A 17,244-nucleotide genomic window follows, 5' to 3' on the forward strand; every position below is an offset into this window, starting at 1 on the left:
GGAAGGAACACTCCCAAACTCATTCTACATGGCCACCATCACCCTGATACCAAAACCAGACAAAGATAGTACAAAAAAAGAAAATTACAGACCAATATCACTGATGAATATAGATGCAAAAATCCTCAACAAAATACTAGCAAGCAGAATCCCACAATACATTAAAAAGATCATACACCATGATCAGATGGGATTTATCCCAGGGATGCAAGAATTCTTCAATATACACAAATCAATCAATGTGATGCACCATATTAACAAATTGAACAATAAAAACCATATGATCATCTCAATGGATGCAGAAAAACTTTTGACAGAATTCAACACCAATTTATGATAAAAACTCTCCAGAAAGTGGGCATAGAGGGCAACTACCTCAACATAATAAAGGCCATATACGACAAACCCACAGCAAACATCATTCTCAATGGTGAAAAACTGAAAGCATTTCCTCTAAGATCAGGAACAAGACAAGGATGTCCACTCTCACCACTATTATTCAACATAGTTTTGGAAGTCCTAGCCATGGCAATCAGAGAAGGAAAATAAATAAAAGGAATCCAAATTGGAAACAAAGAAGTAAAAATGTCACTGTTTGTAGATGACATGATATTATACACAGAGAATGCTAAAGATGCCACCAGAAAACTACTAGAGCTAATCAATGAATTTGGTAAAGTTGCAGGATACAAAATTAGTGCACAGAAATCTCTTGCATTCCTATACACTAACAACAAAAGATCAGAAAGAGAAATTAAGGAAATAATCCCATTCACCATTGCAACAAAAAGAATACAATACCCAGGAATAAACCTACCTAAGGAGGTAAAAGACCTGTACTCAGAAAACTATAAGACACTGATGAAAGAAATTAAAGATGACGCAAACAGATGGAGAGATATACCTTATTCTTTGATTGGATGAATCAGTATTGTGAAGATGACTATACTACCCAAAGCAATCTACAGATTCAATGCAATCCCTTTCAAATTACCAGTGGCATTTTTTACAGAACTAGAACAAAAAATCTTAAAATTTGTATGGAGACACAAAGGACCCCGAATAGCCAAAGCAGTCTTGAGGGAAAAAAATGGAGCTGAAGGAATCAGACTCCCTGACTTCATACTATACTACAAAGTTACAGTAATCAAGATGATATGGTACTGGCAGAAAAACAGAAATGTAGATCAATGGAACAGCATAGAAAGCCCAGAGGTAAACCCACACGCCTATGGTCAACTAATCTATGACAAAGGAGGCAAGGATATACAATGGAGAAAAGACAGTCTCTTCAACAGGTGGTGCTGGGAAAACTGGACAGCTACATGTAAAAGAATGAAATTAGAACACTCCCTAACACCATACACAAAAATAAACTCAAAATGGATTAAAGACCTAAATGTAAGGCCAGACACTATAAAACTCTTAGAGGAAAACATAGGAAGAACACTCTTTGACATAAATCACAGCAAGATCTTTTCTGATCCACCTCCTAGAGTAAGGTAAATAAAAACAAAAATAAACAAACGGGACCTAATGAACCTTAAAAGCTTTTGCAAAGCAAAGGATACTATAAGCAAGACGAAAAGGCAACCCTCAGAATGGGAGAAAATATTTGCAAGACCGGACACTATAAAACTCTTAGAGGAAAACATAGGAAGAACACTCTTTGACATAAATCACAGCAAGATCTTTTTTGATCCACCTCCTAGAGTAATGGAAATAAAAACAAAAATAAACAAATGGGACCTAATGAAACTTCAAGGCTTTTGCACAGCAAAGGAAACCATAAACAAGACAAAAAGACAACCCTCAAAATGGGAGTAAATATTAGCAAACGAATCAACAGACAAAGCATTAATCTCCAAAATATATAAACAGCTCATGCAGATCAATATTAAAAAAACAAACAACCCAATCAAAAATTGGGCAGATGGGGCTTCCCTGGTGGCACAGTGGTTGAGAGTCCGCCTGCTGATGCAGGGGACACGGGTTCGTGCCCCGGTCTAGGAAGATCCCACGTGCCATGGAGCGGCTAGGCCTGTGAGCCATGGCCGCTGAGCCTGTGCGTCGGGAGCCCGTGCTCCGCAACGGGAGAGGCCACAACAGTGAGAGGCCTGTGCACCGCAAAAAGAAAACAAAACAAAACAAAACAAAACAAACAAACAAGAAAAATGAGCAGAAGACCTACATAGATATTTCTCCAAAGAAGATATACAGATGGCCAAGGGACACATGAAAAGCTGCTCAACATCACTAATTATTAGAGAAATGCAAATCAAAACTACAATGAGGTATCACCTCACACCAGTTAGAAGGTGCATCATCAGAAACTACAAACAACAAATGCTGGAGAGGGTGTGGAGAAAAGGGAACCCTCTTGCACTGTTGGTGGGAATATAAATTGATACAGCCACTATGGAGAACACTGTGGGGGTTCCTTAAAAACCTAAAATTAGAACTACCATATGACCCAACAATCCCACTACTGGGCATATACCCAGAGAAAACCATAATTCAAAAAGACACATGCATCCCAGTGTTCACTGCAGCGCTATTTACAATAGCCAGGTCATGGAAGCAACCTAAATGCCCACTGACAGATGAATGGATAAAGAAGATGTGGTACGTATATACAATGGACTATTACTCAACCATAAAAAGGAACAAAATTGGGTCATTTGTAGATACGTGGATGGATCTAGAGACTGTCATACAGAGTGAAGTAAGTCAGAAAGAGAAAAACAAATATCATATATCAACGCATATATGTGGAACCTAGAAAAATGGTACAGATGAACTGGTTTGCAGGGCAGAAATAGAGACACAGATGTAGAGAACAAACGTATGGACACCAAGGGGGGAAAATTGGGGGGGGTGGTGGTGGTGGTGGTGGTGGGATGAATTGGGAGATTGGGATTGACATGTATACACTAATATGTGTAAAATAGGTAACTAACAAGAACCTGATGCATAAAAAATAAACTTCAAAAAAATTTTAAAATTAAAAAATACAGTTGCTATAAACATTAAAAAAAAAATTAAGTCAGATCATGTCATTCTTTTGCTCAAAAGTCTCCAGTGCCTTCTGATATGATTCAAATTGAAAGCCAAAATCCTTACTACCCTCTCTGATCCCATCTCTGTCTATACGCACTCATTTTTCTCCAGACTCACTGGCCCCTTTTCTGTTCCTTGAACATGCCAGGAGGGCTCCCACCATAGGTCTTTACAATTCAGCTGTCCCTCTTCTTGAAATTCTCTTTGCTTGGATCTGCACAGCTAACTCCCTCACCTTCTTCAGTACTGGTTTAAATGTTACCTTCTCATTTAATGAACATCCTTCTCAATCGGCTTGAGTCCTGGCCAACCATCCCACTCCCACCTTCAGCACTCTCAGTCGCTCTTACTTTGCGCTACTTTTTCTTTGGTATTTGTCACCTTCTAAAATACTTTATAATATACTCATTATTGTGTTTATCATTTATGCTTTGTCTCCCTCTATGAAAACGTACACATCATGAGGTCTTCTGTATCTGTTTGCTGTTGAATCCCAAACACTTAGGACAATGCCTGCCACAAAGTAGACACCAGAAAGATAGATAAGATACATAGGTAGGTAGGTAGATAGGTAGGTAGATAGATCTGTGTTTTATTATTTTTTTAAATTTTTTTGTAAAAAATATTTATTTACTTATTTTGGCTGTGCTAGGTCTTAGTTGTGGCAGAAGGGATCATTTAGTTTCAGCATGTGGACTTCTTAGTTGTGGCATGTGGACTTCTTAGTTGCAGCATGCAGACTCTTAGTTGTGGCATGCATGCGGGATCTAGTTCCCTGACCAGGGATTGAACTTGGGCCCCCTGAATTGGGAGTGCAGAGTCTTACCCACTGGACCACCAGGGAAGTCCCAGATCTGAGTTTTAGAAAGAACACTCAGGAAGCTATATAAAGGATAGTTCCCAGGCAAGAAAGAAAGGAAACTCTTAAGATCCATGCAATAATCCTTGCAAGAAATGTTGATGAGAAACTGAGCTAGAAAAGAGGCAAGAAGGGAGATGAATAAGTATTTGTTGGTAGAACCAATAGAAATGGATGGCAGTCTTTTATGGGGGCAGAGAGAGAGCAACAGTGAGTGGTGACTTTCAGATAATTTTCCCTTTACGGTTCTTTATTTTTGACTGAGACCTCACTGTAATAAAAGACAGACTAACGAGAAAACCAAACAGAAGTTTAATAACATGTATACCTCATGTATACATGGGAGATGCCCAGGAAAACCGAGTAAAACTCTCTGAAATGGTCCAGGTCACCACCTGATATACCATTTTCAGCTAAAGACAAAAAAAAAAAAAACTGTTAGGGTGTGGGGAGGTCAGTTATGAGAGGTTATCAGGAAAAGTAAGATAAACAAGGGTAAGGTTGTTATACAGAGTCAAGTGTCCTTCTCCATTGATAAGTGTTTCTTGTGACCTAGAGTCATCCTTTTCTTCCTGGTACAGAGAGGGAGATAACCTTACAAATGGAGATTTCCTTTACAAATGTAAATTTCCCTTACAAAAAAGTAACTTTTACTCCATGTTTAGAAATTCTCCTGTGTACACTTTTTCTAAAAACTAATCAGCTCAAAATAATCCTTAAGCCAAAGAGGAATATTTTGGGGTGGCATATTCTGCTACGCTTCAATTGCCACCTCATTAAAAATTTTTTTTTCTGCTACCTGCAATGGTGAACTAATAGCAGGACTTTGACAGACAGTTGTGATTGGCTGACAGGCTGAAACATATTTTTAAAATGAAAAAAGCAGGAATTCCCTGGTGGTGCAATGGTTAGGACTTGGTGCTTTCACTGCCAGGGCCCGGGTTCCATCCCTGCTTGGGGAACTAAGATTCCACAAGCCATGCTGCAAGGCCAAAAATAAATAAATAAATAAAAATGAAAATGAAAAAGTTTAGCTAATCACCTCACCCCCCAGTGTCTGCCAGAATTACAGCTATGTTACCAAATCCAGGCTCAGTCTGCTTGCTGCATAACAGGCCAATAATCCAGAGGTGAAGTGTTGAGGCAAGGAATAGCAACTTTATTCGGAAAGCCAGGCATCCGAGAAGATGTTGGACTAATGTCCCAGAGTACCATCTTATCAGGGTCTGGAAGCCAGTTTCTTTTATAGAACAGAGAGGGGGGAGGAGGTGAGGAAGTAAAGTAAAAAGGCCGTAAGTCTTGCAAAATGTCTCCTGGCTTGGCCAGCATCCGGGAGGGGATGTGTTAATTTCTTCTTTTCTGCAGCCATTCACAGGTGGGGAGGGTCAGATTGTCTTCTTGTGAGCTGAACAAAGGCACTTTAGTTTAACATTCAGGCAGAGGGGCAGGGTTCCCTGAGGCAGGCTATTACGTATGCTTACAGCTATTATAATCCTTTTGTGATTATAATAACAAAACCAATGAAAAGCAAAGGTTAAAGTAAAAGAAACAGATCCAACATGGAGTCAGATTTTGCTCTTCCCTGTTACACTATGCCACACTGCTAGATTGCCCCCTTCCTCAGAGTCATAGAGTTTTAGCTGGATACATGGTCACTTAGCTAGAAACTATATTTCCTAGGTACCCTTGCAGTTGGCTGAGACCAAGTCACTGAAGTCATGCCAAGTGATGAGAGTGGAAGTGATGTGTGCCATTTCCAGAACTTGGCCTTAAAATAGTAAGCCAATGCTCCCATTTGGCCTGGCCCCTGGCCCCTGACGTGAAACAGGACTATTTTATGACTCAGATTTGACCATGAAGATTAAGTAAAATTTCCTATACAGGTGGAGAAATTTTCCCTTCTTCCCTTCTAGGTTCTTTGGTTCTAGGTTCTGGTCTAATAATTAAATTGATATAAGACAGATTAACAGGAGAAGAACAAAAAAAAGTTTGATAACATGTATACTTCCTGTAAACATGGGAGATGACCAGGAAAACTGAATAAGCCTCTGAAATGGCTGAAGCCATCACCTTAAATACCATCTCTTCAGCTAAAGACAAAAGAAGATTTGGGGAGTGGGAAATCAGTTATGGGAGGTTACTAGGACAAGCACAGTAATAAAACAAAGGTAAGGCTGTTATGCAGATTTAAGTCCTTGCCTTCTCTATTGATAAGAGTTTCTTATGATTAGAGTCATCTTTCTCTTCCTGGTACAGAGAGGTAGACACCTTTACAAATGGAGATTTCCCTTGTAAATGTAAATGTTTTTTTACAAAAGGCTAACATCTACTCAATTTTCAGGGCTTCTCTCTGTGGCTTTTTAAAAATAACCAGCTTAAAATAATCAATATGCCAAGGAGTCATATTTTGGAGTGGCAAAATCTGCTCTCCCTCAGCCCTATAAGATGGTGGAGAAATAAGATAAAAGGAACCTGAGTCCTTAAATAACCTGGTGGAGCAGAGATGCTCTGCCAGTTACTTGGGAGAGAAATAAATGTCCATCTTCTTTAAACTTCTGTATTTTGGGAGCTCTTTGTTACAAAAACTTAGCCTTAATCCTGACTAATACAGTAGGTAAACTCAGCTGATGTCTTTGTTCCTTAGTGTCCCCCATTATTCAAAGGAAAGATGGGTACATAGAATTGAGAAGTTCTTGAAACACTAGTAAAATAATTCTCCCAATTCTGCTCCTCGTGTTGGTGAATGCTTGTTATCTGAATGTGATAAAGAATTATAGAATCATAAAATGAAAGCAGAGTTAGAATCAAGGCACTCAAGGTGGCTTAGGGCTTCCCTGGTGGCGCAGTGGTTGAGAGTCCGCCTGCCGATGCAGGGGACGCGGGTTCGTGCCCCGGTCCGGGAGGATCCCACATGCCGCGCAGAGGCTGGGCCCGTGAGCCATGGCCACTGAGCTTGCGCGTCCGGAGCCTGTGCTCCGCAACGGGAGAGGCCACAACAGTGAGAGGCCCGCATACCACAAAAAAAAAAAAAAAAAAAAAGGTGGCTTAATACTTTGATAAATACTATGGTATTCATAGTGGATTAGTAATGTGGCACATCAACAGATATTCTTAATTTTTTCCCATAGTTTCTAGTTCTCTTCTTACAGTTTCAATTCATTTTTCTTTTTAGTCTTTTTAGATGTTCTTTTTAAAATAGGCTATTCCAGATTATTTTACTACCTCAACTATTTGGGGGTGCTAATCCTCCATAACTTTTGTGTGTGTTCACTCTCTCAAGGTAGATTGTTTCTGTATATGCTTTGTATATGCTTTGTGAACTCATCTTCAGTTGGAATAGTTTTTTCTATAAGGTCTTATATGCCGTAGAGGATGGTTTAGATTTGCTTTTGTCACATGCCAGTCTGGGACCAGTTTTTATGTTCATTTTCTCAATGTAAATGAGAACTCCTAAACTGGACATGGCACAGAACTGTGTTTTTTATTTTTCATCCAAATACTCTGGAAAGAGACACCCTCCCTTGTGTCTTTGTCACTTCCCTTTCACTCTGGGCATTAAACTTTGTGAGTACCAGCTTTATTTAAGGATTTTGAAACCGTGCACCTCATATTGGGACTTGAACCCATGTCCCAGGACTTGAACCCAGCCTAAACCCAGATTGGGACTGGAACCCATGCATCCAGGACTCAAACCTTGCCAAAACCCTGATTGGGACTTGAACCCACGTGCCCGGGACTCAAACCTGGCCAAAATCCACAGTCTTCCAACTGAGATCACTCACGTGGTTTCAGGACTTATGAAGCTCAGGTTCTTGATGTCTCATTGCAGAAAGAATTCAGTGTGAGACAAAGTGATAGGTAAGAAGTGGATTTATTTAGAGAGAAGCACACTCCACAGACAGAGTATGGGCCATTCCAGAAGGTGAGAAAGGCACCAGGGTATGCGGTTGTCAGTTTTTATACAGGTGAGTAATTTCATACCCTAATGAGTGGGAAGAGTGTTCCAGCTATTTTGGGAAAGGGTGGGGATTTCCAGGAATTGGGCTACCGCCTACGTTTTGATCCTTATGGTCTGTCTTGGAACTGTCATGGTGCCTGTGGGTGTGTCATTTAGCTTGCTAATGTGTTACAGTGAGCATGTACTGAGGCTCAAGGTCTAGTGGAAGTTGACTTGTATGCCATCTTAGGCCCATTTGGTTCTAATCAGTTTTTTTTTTTAAACATCTTTATTGGAGTATAATTCCTTTACAATGGTGTGTTAGCCTCTGCTTTATAACAGTGAATCAGCTATACATATACATATATCCCCATATCTCTTTCCTCTTGCGTCTCCCTCCCTCCCACCCTCCCTATCCCACCCCTCTAGGTGGTCACAAAGCACCGAGCTGATCTCCCTGTGCGATGCGGCTGCTTCCCACTAGCTATCTGTTTTACGTTTGGTAGTGTATATATGTCCATGACACTCTCTCCCTTTGTCTCAACTTACCCTTCCCCCTCCATCCCCGTGTCCTCAAGTCCATTAAAGTGATAGGTAAGAAGTGGATTTATTTAGAGAGAAAAACACTCCACAGGCAGAGCATGGGCCATCCCAGAAGGCGAGAGCGGCCTTGAGAGCAACATACTCCACAGACAGAGTGTGGGCCATCTCAGAAGTGAGAAAGGCACCAGGGTATGGGGTTGTCAGTTTTTATAGGGGTGGGTAATTTTATAGGCTAATGAGTGGGCGGAGTATTCCAGCTATTTCAGGAAGGGGCAGGGATTTCCAGGAATTGGGCCACTGCCCACTTTCTGATCCTCATGGTCGGTCTTGGAATTGTCATGGCACCTGTGGTTGTGTCATTTAGCTTGCTGATGTGTTACAGTGAGCATATACTGAGGCTCAAGGTCTGGTGGAAGTTGACTTCTCTGCCATCTTGGACCCATTTGGTTCTAATCAGTTTATGTCATGTCCTTGGGCTATGTCATTCTTTCAAAGGTTGTGCCCTGCCCCCTTCCCTCCTGTTTCAATTTCAGTCCTAGCTTCCTGTCTCATATGAGCCCAAGGCCATATCGCTTGACACCCATCCCAACTAATACCATAGCACTTAGTGGACTAAGGTCTCTCGTTTTTAGTCCAGTCCTTTCCCTGGGCCACTTTTACTACTTCAATTTTATGTTTCTTTTTCATTTACGTTGCCTGGGGTATCCTTTCTTTGAATCTCAACTATGTTAAAAACATTGCTTGTTAAATTATGTCAGTCATGTTTAGTCTGTAAGATAAAGGGGTTCTGCATTAGCTTAGTTGGCCACATGCTGGCATGAGATGCCTTTAAGTACTTTTTAGTATTTATTTAGCAGAAAGGCTGAGATCTTTTTGTTTGTCATTTTGTTCACTGGTTTATCCCCAGCACCACAAACAGAACACAGCATATAGGGATCACCCAACATACCTGTATTGAATGAATGAATGCTGCATGACAGGATTCAGCCTCTCCTGGACATTCTAGCTCTGGATCCAAATATGCAAACCCCACCTTACAAAACAAGAGTCTGGTAGTCATCCCAATCTCATCTCGTTAGTACACAACTGAAGGCTTGTCGGCCATGACTTTGTCATAGCCCTTGTGAGTTTCTTTCTCTCACCCTAAGTAGCATTTAAGGCATTCCTTTCAACCACATTCAGTATATTCCCTGAAAGGAGGCCTGGTAACTATAATTTTCAATACTCTTGGGTTATATTTTCAGTGGAATTTGAGCTCCCAGTCATGTTATAGTTCCTGGTAAAGGGCCTCACCTGGCTGGCCTGTTGCTTGTTCATCTCAGAATGGAAGAGGCCAAAGTCCTCTATACCTTTGTCCATACACAATTTCAGGAAAAGAGGATTAACTTGTGGTCAGCAGAGTTAGTACTTTCACTGTGATTGTGAGAGCTGAATCACAAAACTTTCCACCAGGCAATTAGGAGCTTTCTGAAAGCCTTGAAACGAAAAATGGATCAGACTGGTCCCTAAGACTTCCTGCAACTAGAGAGTATCGCAACCACCCGGGTGCCGAAGGTGTCACAGCTCTCTTACTCCCTCCTGTATGAGGGCCTTTCACCTCTAATGAGCCAAAGTACTATGTAAAATATTTAAGCCAACAAGAACATGTTTTATTGTGTTTTACATTTTATAAAGCTTTCTGTACCATTAACAGTGAGGCAATCTTAGATTTGTATTGGCTCTGCCACTTAGTAGCTTTATGCCTTTGGCAAGTCAACCTCTTGGAATCTGTTTTTTCATCACAAAGTGAGGTTAGCAATACTCATTTTATGAGGGTAGTTATGAAGATTAAATCACATAATGATTGTGAAACACTTAGCACAGTGCCTTGCACAAATAGACACTCAATACATTTTAAAAAATAAATTTATTTATTTATTTACTTATTTTTGGCTGCATTGGGTCTTCGTTGCTGCGTGCGGGCTTTCTCTAGTTGCGGCGAGTAGGGACTATTCTTCGTTGCGGTGTGCGGGCTTCTCATTGTGGTGGCTTCTCTTGTTGCGGAGCACGGGCTCTAGGCACGCGGGCTTCAGTAGCTGTGGCTTGCGGGCTCTAGAGCACAGGCTCAGTAGTTGTGGCGCACAGGCTTAGTTGCTCCACGGCATGTGGGATCTTCCCTGACCAGGGCTCGAACCCATGTCCCCTGCTTTGGCAGGCGGATTCTTAACCACTGTGACACCAGGGAAGCCCAATACATTTTAGGTACCTTTATTCCTGTCTCCTTTCCTATCCAGGCTCAATATAGAGACAAATACTGCATAGAACTCCTTTTTAAACCTGTGAACCTCACTTCTCAAGAACCACAGACTTGAACGTGAAAGTTGCCTGTACACTGAAGTGTTATAAATCAAATCCTATTTTAAGTATACAGAGGAGCTTTTTGACAGAGTCTCTACTCCCTGAAAGTTACTGTGGGTTTGGCATCCTGTTTAATGTGACTGGGGCCAGAGGAACTGAACTACGATGACATGCAGATGCATCACTGTTCTGTGGAAATAGTGTCTGACTCCAGATGGGGTTAAGGAGAAAGGCTGGATGGTTCCTATTGAGAGGGATGGGAATGCTTATCCACTGAGCTTGCTGGTGAGGAGGGAGAGTAAGAGATAAGGAGGTCAAGGGGAAGAAACTCTGGATCAACTGAGAACCTACTGGAAGAACATTAAAAACAGACAAGGGAAAAAAAACCCAAACAGACAAGAGAAAGAAAAAACACCCAGGATAATAGCCGTCATCATGAAATCTCCCATTTCTTAAGCACCTGTTATGTGACATGCCCAGGCCTGGATGCTTTATCAACATTTAACTTAACCTCCCACTCTCCAATGAATTGGCCATTCTTATCCCCATTATTGATGGGAAAACTGAAGCTTCAGAATATTGCAGTCGCTTGGCTATTAAGCGGTGGGGTCAGAATTGGGATCCAGATACCAGTACCCATTTTCTTTCCATGAGGTGTAGGTGCCCAGGACCATGGGAGAGCCTTGCCATAGGGTCCCCGAAAGCTGGTGAATGGTTTTTACATAAGGCTGAGAAAGGAAGAATTAAAGTTGTGGAGAAATAACAATGGGCACCCTTCCTCAAACAGGGTGCAAAGATTGGTAGCCGATTTGCATCAGACTCTTGGATGTGATCTTAAATGTGGAGCTTGGCAGAGAGAGGAGACTGGGAATGGTTCGCTCTTTGAAAGAGAAATAAAACCCTTCTCTTTGATCCCTCCAATTGTTGACAGAAGAAAATTACCCAAATCGCACAGTAGCAGGAACCCACCTGAGAGTTGTCATTTTACTACAGGGGCTTACTCTAAAGGAATCCTGTGCTGAATCTTGAAGAAAATGTAAATAACATCCTTTCTCCAATTTATCTTTTCTATAAATTTGACTTTTCATATCTTAGATTTTTTGACAGTAAATTGAAACCATAAAGAATAGATTTTAAAATATTTACCAAATGTCCTATTTATTTTGAACAATATTCAACACCATGAAACTACAGTGTTGGGAAGATCTTTGGACACCTCCTCAACGATTGTCATAAGGACTTGATTTGTAACTGAAAATAAAGTCTTAATTAAAAAACAATTTTTTTGGAACATCACTTTATTTTCAAAACTTAAAGTAAATTGCCAATCTGAATTCAGCAGTTTTTACCCTAGCAGGCCTGGAAACAATGTGATCTATATTTAATCACAAAGAATGCCACCCAGTGGTAACAGTGGTACTGGGTTTATGATTATGGTTTCATTCGTTTTGTGCTGAAGGGCACGGCCGTTTACAGAGCTGTCCTATAAAACATGTCGTGTACTAGTCACCTCGTGTTATCAGCATCCTCCTGGAGGAATAGTGGATTTTTTTCCAGTTCATGCTGTGCAATCTCTTCGTCATGCGTGTGAACTTTGCAGGATGTCAAGTGCCCCATTAAAAATGAATGGAGTATTTGAGGGGCTCCTGCAAACCCTCTAATGATCTTCCCCTTTGAACAGACAGCATTTTATTGTGTAACTTACAAAACAACACAGAGCCTGGCATAAAGAAAGCGGAAACCTGGCATTAAACCAAGAAAAAACCTGGACCTCAGTCTAAGACCTTGGGAACCATTTAAGTGTTGCAACAGAATTGTTTCTTTGAGTTACATGGGAACACTGACAGACTAGGAAATCCTTTCTAATGTGGAGTTTGGTGCTAAGTCTTATTCTCAGGTGGAACCCAAGCGAAGATCATTGTACTCACTGTTGGGCCATATCCTCTGTTTCCTCAATAGCACTGTGATCCCCCCTGGTCAGTCACAGTGTGGGAAAACCCCTCCTTCAGCAGCTGCTGTTATCCCCAGTGTTATTGATATCACCACTACTTGACGTTGTTGTGTTTGTTTCTTTTCAGCTGAGCTTTCACAGTACTCCAAAAAGTAGAGACTCAGTGTTAGAAGGTTCCCTAGAGAGCTTAAACCTCTTTTCTTTTTCTTTTTCTGTTTTTCAGCTTCACAGGTGTACAACTGACAAATAAAATTATAAGCTATTTAAAGTGTACGTCATGATGATTTGATATACATAGACATCGTGAAGGGATTCCCACCATTGAGTTAATTAGCACATCCATCACCTTACATATTCATCTTTTTCTTTTTTTTTTTTTTTTTGGTGAGAACATTTAAGTTTACTTTCTTAGCCAATAGAATACAGTATATTAGCAACTTTAATCACCACGTTTTATATTATATCCTCAGACCTTATTCATCTTATAGCTGAAAGTTTATACCCTTTTGCCAACCTCTCCCTGTTTCAAACACACTCATTTTTTTTTTTTTTTTTTTTTTTTTGGTGAGAACATTTAAGTTTACTTTCTTAGCCAATAGAATACAGTATATTAGCAACTTTAATCACCACGTTTTATATTATATCCTCAGACCTTATTCATCTTATAGCTGAAAGTTTATACCCTTTTGCCAACCTCTCCCTGTTTCAAACACACCCACCCACCCAAGCCTCTTTTCCGGCAACCACTTTTATACTCTCTGTTTCTATGAGTTTGACTTTTTTTTTTTTCTTAAGATGTCATGCATAAGTGATACCAGGCAGTATTTGCCTTGTTCTGTCTGACTTATTCCACTTAGTATAAGTGAGAGCATATTTCACTTTTCACCTCAAAGTCCGTCCATGTTGTCACAAATGGCAGTTTTTCTTCTTTCTCGTGGCTGAATCATATTCCATTGTATATATACCACATCTTCTTTATGGATTTATCCATTGAGGGCCACATAGGTTGTTTCCATGTCTTGGCTATTGTGAATAATGCTGCTGTCAACACAGGGGTGCATATAGCTCTTCAAATTAGTGTTTTTATTTTCTTTGGCTATATACCCAGAAGTAGGATTGCTGGATCATGTGGTAGTTCTATTTTTAATTTTTAGAGAAACCTTTGTACTGTTTTCCATAGCGGCTGCAGCCATTTACATTCCCACCAACAGTGCACAAGTGTTCCCTTTCTCCACATCCTTGCCAATATTTGTCATTTCTGGTCTTTTTGTTAATAGCCATTCTAACAGATTTGAAGCGATACCCCTCACTGTAGTTTTGGCTTGCATCGCCCTGACGATTAGTGAGGTTGACTACTCTTCAGGTATTTGTTTGCCATTTTTATGTCTTCTACGGAAAAATGTCTATTCAGATCCTCTGCTCATTTTAAAATTGGACTTTTCTTTTCTGTTGGGTTGTGTGAGTTCTTTATATATTTTGGATATTAACCCCTTATCAGGTAAGTGATTTGCAAATATTTTATCCCTTTTAGTAGGCTGCCCTTTAGTTTTCTTGATTTTCTTTGCTGTGAAGAAGCTTTTTAACTTGATGTAGTCCTTCTTGTTTATTTTTGCTTTTGTTGCCTTTAATTTTGGTGTCAGATCCACAAAATCATTGCCGAGACCCGTGTGAAGGAGTTAAAACCCCTTTCGGTAGCCCTCTTCCAGTTGCCTGTGCTGACAGCAGCCTCAACCTACACCTGAATGAGTTTGTCTTCGTGGCCTCTTCTGCCTTTTCTGAGGCTATGAAAGGGCAGGACCATCTATGATTAGCATAGAGATGTTAATGATTTATTAAACATCTGATTCTTAGACGGTATCCCCAGGGTAAAGATAGCCTGGGGCTTATTGATTTTCATGGCTTTCTGGTTATTTGGAAGAGGGCCTTTTTTGATGTTATGTGGGTTTTATAATTTCTATTTAAGGGTGTATCTTACATCTGGGTATATTATTGTTGTTGTTTTCATTTCAGACAGCAAGTAATATGAGTAAACAACATGGCTTTCATGCTGTAAAATTGTTAGTTTATTAAAACTAACATCTGACACTTAGCTTTGAATTATTTATGTTTTTCATAAAGTGCTGACAATTATAACAGGAGGACCAGAACCACAGTCTGGTTCAGGAAGGTGATTGACTCTTCTGCTTTTCTTGCCCTTAGGGAAAGTTGCAGACAGCATTACCTTTATCATGACTTGTCACTTTCTATATACTGACTACTTACAGGTGCATTACAACTACGGGAGGGAGAAAGGGAAGCAATACACCTCTTTCCTTGTGCCTTGGGATCAAAGTGTGCCTAAATTCTGATAAAGGCTTACCTGTCAGAAGAGGCAGAATGTCACGGGCCCATCCCAAAATACTGAGTCATTCCATGGCTCCTTGATGGGATCAAGAGACCAGTCCCCAAACTTCACAATATAACTGATTATACTTGGTCCACATCAGACTCAACTTGTATCTTGGCTTATCAATCTCGTGTTCCTCATTCAATCACTGGTACCTTCAGGTTATCTAATGGCTCCTCCCTTGTCTGTCACATTTTAGCTTGACATCACAGGTACTCTGTTCCTACTCTGCTTCATCCACCCAGCCTCAGGACCACCTGTTACCTTCCTGGACCACTGACTTTCTCCTGAAAGAGAGGACACAAGTGACCCCTGATCTTTCTTGTTCTCCATACTCCACATATTGTCACCCCCAAACTTGATCCAAGCTGAGTGCTTGGACACTGCTTGGAATGAATGGCCCCTAACCAGAAGGGAGATTTAGAAACAAATACAACTCTCCAGTGGAAGTTGAGGAATGGCATTGTATTTGGGGCCCACCTACCTTTTTGTCTCCTCCATCATTGTGATCCAGAAGTCTGCTTCTGCCAGCCCTGCTTCAGCCTCCTTCACAATTGCAAGGAAAACAGTCTATGGAGGGGAAAAAACATCCCAGCTATGGGACATAGCCTGAAGATAGGAATAGAAGTGAAACCAAGAAGGTATGTTTGGTGAACTGGCTTGACCAGAGTTCATGTTTAAAGTTGGAGAGTTTCAAGTAGTGAAGATAAGTGAGGTAAGAATATTAAAGACCATTATTAAAGAATTTGGAATTTGATAGTTAAAAATCATTAGCAATAATTTATGATATCACTGATTTTTAGGGTGATCATTTACTGAGTAAAAGGGTGTAAAAAGCTCCCACTATGATGGTGAAGTGTTTATTTCCCTTGAAGTTCTCTCAATTATTGCTTTATTCATTTTGAGACTGTGTTATTCATTGCAATACAACTTGAGAACTCTTCTATCTTTCTTGTAAGTTGACTTTTATCATTATATAGTGATCTCTTACCTGAAATGATGAATTTTAAATGATGAATTTAAGTGATGAATTTAAATCTACTTTGTATGATATGAATACTGTAACACCAGTTTTTTCTTTCTTTGTTTTTTTTTGGTTAGTGTTTGCCCCTGAGTAAAATATTCTCTTTGCTTTTGGAATATCTTAGAGTTTTTTTCTCCTGCTTTTCCAACCTATCTTCACTGTGTCTTTCTCTTTTTCCTTTTTTCCCCCCTCCTCCTCCTGATTACACTGAAATCCAGGCCTTGTGTGTTTGTGTACCTGGATGCACATGCTAACGTGTATGTGTTGCTACTTACTTTTATCGTAGGAGAGTTTATCTCATGGCTTTAGCTGTGACCCTATCTTTGAAGCTAGATTTCACACCTTCTCTCCAGTCTCATATTTCTAACTGCCTTTCAGCCTATCGCCATTCTCTTCCCTTCAAAAATGAAACTCTTGCCTGTATCATCTAGCCCATTCTCTTTTTTCTTGGTCTCGGAGCCTTGGGATCATCTTCTTTTCTCCTTCATTCTCTATATTATGCTGTCATAAATCCCTTGACCCTGGCTGGAATGCTAACAGAATCTCAACAGTAAGTTCACTAGGAAGGAGCAAAGCCAGAATTCGGGAGGACGGGTAACTCATAGCAGCCTCCTTACAGATTATCTTCTGTAATTCTCTCTCTTACTCCCAATTTTTACTCCTTTGAAGCCCTGGATTACAATAACTATCCTGGAAAGTTTTCCAGTGCAAGATTCCAAAATTCTTAATCAGGGTCTTTTTGGTAAAAGTGACATTCAGTGAAAATCTCTGGCAACATTTTCCCCGATTGGAAAAGGAATTGAGAATCAGATGAAGATTCTGGGAAGCCATGACTTCAAAATGTGTAAAGCATGTGTTGATAGCTTGTGAAAAGGGATGGTAGGAAGTGCCTGTCCCAGTGAGGATAACTTTTTTCCTAATTAGAATATTGTTTCCAAGTTCTCCCTGAACCCCATGATGAACTTTAAAAAAGAAAAATTCTTCCTAGAAGATTTTCCATTATTTTTCTCTTTTCTCTATGAGCAGCATGGATGAAAGAGTTCTGTGATTGAGTTGAGGTTCACATCTAACTATTGTGCCATGACAGCAGGGATGGAGCATCACCATTGGTTGCCATATAAGGAAGCTAGTGGGGTTTGCAGGTTTT

At 40.3% G+C, this 17,244-nt stretch overlaps 1 long non-coding RNA gene across 1 annotated transcript in view; it reads left to right on the top strand.

Moving 5' to 3' along the window:
• Positions 1-15,709, top strand: part of LOC114486619 (uncharacterized) — an 89,868-nt gene extending 74,159 nt beyond the window's left edge. Inside the window, exon 4 of the long non-coding RNA XR_003680699.1 lies at positions 15,273-15,709. This is a non-coding gene — a long non-coding RNA (uncharacterized lncRNA). The remainder of the gene's footprint in view (positions 1-15,272) is intronic.
• Positions 15,710-17,244: the final 1,535 nt, after the last annotated feature.

This window comes from Physeter macrocephalus, chromosome 7 (assembly GCF_002837175.3).
Source record: "Physeter macrocephalus isolate SW-GA chromosome 7, ASM283717v5, whole genome shotgun sequence".
Classification (NCBI taxonomy): Eukaryota; Metazoa; Chordata; class Mammalia; order Artiodactyla; family Physeteridae; genus Physeter; species Physeter macrocephalus.